The sequence below is a fragment of the Hibiscus syriacus genome, unplaced genomic scaffold (assembly GCF_006381635.1).
Source record: "Hibiscus syriacus cultivar Baekdansim isolate YM2019G1 unplaced genomic scaffold, ASM638163v2 tig00110788_pilon, whole genome shotgun sequence".
Taxonomy (NCBI): Eukaryota; Viridiplantae; Streptophyta; class Magnoliopsida; order Malvales; family Malvaceae; genus Hibiscus; species Hibiscus syriacus.
In genome coordinates, this window is record NW_024062863.1 from 2612917 (window position 1) to 2618284 (window position 5368).

A 5368-nucleotide genomic window follows, 5' to 3' on the forward strand; every position below is an offset into this window, starting at 1 on the left:
ATAGTTATAATGGGATTACCATTCTTAGGAGCCCTAAAGAATATTATTAAAGAATTTCAAGTATTATTACCCTTATGATATTGTAATTCAATCAACCTTAGGTGTCACCACCAAGGAACCCTAGACATGAAGCTAGGGAATATAATACCATCTTCTATTTCCATTAATTCATTTTTCTCTACTTTATCAAGAATTTCAGATCAAAATACTATTGAAGATACTAAATTTTTACCCATTTTATTATTATTATAATTATTATCATAATTATTATTATTATAATTATTATATATATATTATTATTATTAAAAAAATATAATAATAATAATAATTACAAACAGGCCCATATTAGACCGGCCCAATTACAAATGGCCCATAACAAATCCTAACAGATTAGGGTTTCCCTCTTCCCAGCCGTCTCAGCTTGCTACCGTTGGATCTGGCAAGATCCAACGGTCCAGAGATACCCAACAAGGAAACCCTAGGGTATCATAACCCTAGGGACACGTCCCAGCTGCCAGTGCCACGCCGCGACACCGCCGCCTTGCTAAAGAATCCAGAAGCTTTGCTGCTTCAACACCAGCCGCACACGTCTCCCCAAATGGTGAGTCACCACTGGAAGTCCGGTGACTCACCGAAGAACCCCTTTTGGGACCGGTCCGAAGCTATCACCAGTGGTGGATATAAAAGCCACCGAGCCCCTGCCAAGAAAAAGGAGAGACCGAGAGAGACCAGCAAAAATAGAGAAGAAAAAAAAAACAGAGAACAAAAAAAAGAAAACCTCACAAACACAGCAAGGAAAGGAAGTAGAGAGACTCACCGCGAAAGTCACTGCCTTGATCGGAGTCACCACCGGCCTCCAAACATCACCAACAACCTTCGAAAACCGAAGTTATATCTCTTAGATTTACTCCGATTAGGAGCCATTTAAAAGAAAAGATCATCGGAACCGTCATTAGGACGGTCCGATCTATATTTTAAGACAAAAAAAATATTCCGGCCACCGAAGGCGGTGGTCGGCGGTGGAAGAATGCCGGTGGACAGCTGCCGGCCGGCTAGCTTCTCTCTGTTTTAGAGAGAAGCGAGAGAAAATTCTCTCTCTCAGAGAAGAGAGAGAGAGGAAAAAAAGAGAAATGAAGCTGGCCCTTCGGGCCAGCCGGATTTGGCTTTAAATAGCCCTTCCCGAACGACGTCGTTTCGGGGAGGGCTATTTGTGTAATTTTTAAATTGTTAAATCCCGTCCACCATCCCTTGAATTTATAAACTTTACATTTTAGTCACTAAATCGAATTTATAATCCTTTTAATTCGGTTCTTTAATTTTAATTTTATTTATTTTAGTCCTTTGTATCAAAAATAATATATTTAGGGTAAATAACAGATTTAATCCCTTAATTTTAATAATTAATATTTTAATCCCGAGTTTATATTTTTAATTTATTTTAATCTGATATTCTAATTTTAGATAAGTTTTATTTTAGTCACTAAATTAATAAAATAAGAAAATAGCATGTTTAATCCCTATAATTTTGATTAATTATGAATTAGGTTTTTAATTTTAATTTTACTATAATTTAGTCACTAATTTTAAATGTTTCATTTATTTTACTGCTTTTAAATATATCGTTCTAATTGTATTTTTATTGTTTTAATTGTTTATATATTTAAATATTTTTATTATTATTATGTAGTCATAAATATATATAATAAATAATAATTTATATTTTTTTCAATAAATTATTTTAATATTTTTTCAATATCGAAGAAAAGGGCAGTCTTAATACAACTGGATGTCCTATTCTGGTATTTTAAAAATAAATGCTATAAAAATTATTATTTAATTTTATTTAAATTAATATTTATTAATATCAAAGAAAAGAACTGTCTTAAGGCACCTAGAAGTCCTTTTCTGATATTTTTAAATAAATAAATATTTTATATAATTTTGAAATAATAGGATTATAAATTAAATATATTTTAAATTTTTAAATTTTTAATAATAGAGACAATTTATAATTAAAAAGTACCAATTTTGGGCGTTGTAGGGGTGCTAATCCTTCCCTAAACGTAACCGACCACAAATCCCTTTTTATTATTAAAAAGAACGAATTTTTGGTTATAAACGCAGATCAGTTCATTTTTTTAATTGATGTTTTCTTAAAACTCTTTTAAAAAAAAAATAATTTTTAGGTATTCGACCTACCTGACCCAAAAGGCCGATGGCGACTCCCAAATTATTTTCAAAATTATTTATTCACATCAATTTTCCCGCCAAATAATTTTTTCGTGCCCGGACGAAAACGGGTTAAGACAGTTTGGCGACTCCGCTGGGGAGATGTCAAACTTTTAAAATCAATTATAAATTGTCTCTATTAATTATAAATTAAAAATTCATATATTTGATTTATAATTCTTTCTTTTCAAAATTTTTTTTATATACTTATTATTTTCATAGTATTTATATATTTTCTTATTAATATTTCATTTTATTTGCAAATATTTTATTTCATTATTTTTTCTGTCAGAGGTTTGAACATTTCTCCTCACACACAACACTTGCATTGCATAACATAAAGCTCTATAATTGAGTTTGTCCCTTTTAAGTGGGAGTGAAAGCGACGTCTTCGTGAGAATTTATTCTCTGTGTCAGACCTAGCAAGTAACTTTCGGGGTTCATATGCTCTATATCTTCGTGAGAATTTATTCTCCGTGTCAGGCATAGAGAAATGTATCCCCTCGAATTGAACTCGATTCACTTTAGTCTGTGATGGACTAGGATTGAGGGTTATCAACCCAAGGGGGCAATAACAAGGACAATTCGGGTACCTTTATTCTTAGATCTGAAACCTTGCATATAATAAACCCTAAAAACTCTTCTGATTTGAAGTCATGCCGAAATTTTGTCCAAAATAGGTGTACACACAGGAGAAATGAATTCTAACTTTCCTGTTAATTTATTTTTTTTACTGATTAAATTACATGTAAATTTAAATTATTTAAATTATGAAAAAGCATGTTTAAATAAAGATATTTAGGTAGATATTATTGTTAAATTCTTTATTATGTAAACTAATTCATTTTTTTGTGTTCTTTATTTTTTTATTTTGCATAGCATCATACAGGATAAAAGGAATTGATCCTCGTGTTAATTGTCTCATTGGAAAGCCTTCATCCATGGATAAAAAATGTTCAAATCAAATAATTCTAAACTCAGAAGTAAGACAGTGGGCTGAGGACTTACAAAGACAAGAAGGAGACAGTCTGCAGGATGATTATGTATTTGACTTGGCCAGTTATGCTCCAGTTTCGCTAAAAAGAAATGAAATGCTAGATTTGCGAAGCATTTGGGAAAGTTGGGATTCAAACAAAAAATTGCAGTTTTATCAGACTTATGGAGACATCCCATATTTACTCTATGTCGAAGTTGATGATGAATTACTCAGAGCCCTAATTCAATTCTGGAATCCAGGGTACAATTGCTTCACTCTCAATAAGGAGGACTTGGTCCCTATTATTGAAGAGTACACAACTTTGCTACATATAGAAGGGGCTTTGGAGAATCGAATATATTCAAAGTCAATTAAAACTCAACCCTTTCGAGTTAAATTAGCAAAGATTGCCGGGGTACGAGAAGAATGGGTGGCATCCCGTACAAAACAAAAAGGCGAAAGCGAAGGCATTGCTTGGACCAACATTAAAGAACTTATTCAGAGTCATCCAGACACTAAAGTACGATTCGATCTATTTGCTCTGGGTATGTATGGTATGGTCATCTTCCCAAAAGTATTGGGATATGTTGAAGCTGCAGTGGTAGATTTGTTTGAACAGCTACCGAAAAAGATTAATCCTGCTTCTGCAATTCTAGTAGAGACCTTCAGATCGTTAAATGCTTGTAGAAAGCTAGGAGGTGGACGATTCTCAGGATGTACCCAGTTGTTATATGTTTGGGTCCGTAGCCATTTCTGGAAGATAGAAAAGGTTTCATACCGACGCTTTAATACATATTACTCACCATTAAAAGAATTTCTGGAGCAAGAATGGCCGAAAGAAATTAAGAAAGATATGTGGATTAATGCCTTTCGAAATCTGCAAAGCAATGACGTTGTTTGGCGAGCCCCATGGAAAATCCAAAGGGAATTCTTTTACAAATATGGTGATTACAATTGGATAATGCTGCTCGGATTATGGGGAGGAATTGGATATGCACCACTTCTGGTCATAAGACAGTATGAAGGTCGTCAATTTGTACATGTTACCGCTGGATTACATTCATCTGAGTTCGCATTCCACAGCAAAAATTATAAAAGAAATATCATGGAAGCCGTTACAGCTTGGAAAACAACTTTTTGTATCCGAGCTAAAGCAGCAAAAGAAATGATAATTCCTGATTATGAGGAATGGAGATCTGTCAGGAAAAATGAAAATATTCCTCTACCAGATCAAAATGAGGATATCTCTATGGAAGATCGCATTAAGGTGGTTCCATCAGAGATTGAAATCCTGAAAGCTGAGTTTGAAGCAGAAAGAGAAAGCTGGTCAAGAGAATTAGAACAAATGAGACGAGATAAAGCTATGTTGGGTGTTGATATTGACTTTCATTCATCACAATGTGCAATGTTGAGAGAAAACAAAGAAAAAGTTGATGGTGAATTTAGAACATTAAAGAAAAATTACCAAGAGTTATATAAATCCCGGAAAGCATCAGGACCAAGCCAATCAACAGTACAGATGACCAGAGAATTGAACATCGAGAAAAGTCGAGTTGAAGATCTGAAAGGAAAGAATAGCCGTCTACTCAAAAGCCTTGAGAAAGGAAAGTAAAAAATGGAAGATTTTGAGGTTGACAGAAGAGAGCGAATTATAAAACACAAAGCTGAACACCATGAAATCATGAATGAAATGCAAAGAGAAAGGGATCGAGCCAAAGATTTAGAAGAGATGAAAAATGACATCTTTGATAAATTTGAAGGTGAGAAAAATATCATGTTCAAGGGATTTGAATCTGAAATGAACCAGTTGATTGCCGAACTTGAAACCAGAGGCCAAAATATTGAAGAGTTCAATATAGAAAAAGAAAAATAGGAGTTGGAAAGAAAGAATTTCAACACCAAAATTGAGGTAGAGCAAGAAGTGGCTAGCAATTGGATGCAAAGATGCAGAAACAAGAATGTTCAAATCCAGAAGATTAATCAAAGAACGCAAGAAGCACGAACAAAACTTGAAGAAGATCTGGATCAGTCTAGAAACAAAAACTCAGAGTTTAACGCTTACATTTTGCAACTTGAAGAATCATTATTTCAAGAAAAGGTTCGTCTAGGACCTAATGATCTCAAAGAAATTAATGAGGAAAGTGCTTCACTGCGAAGACGCAT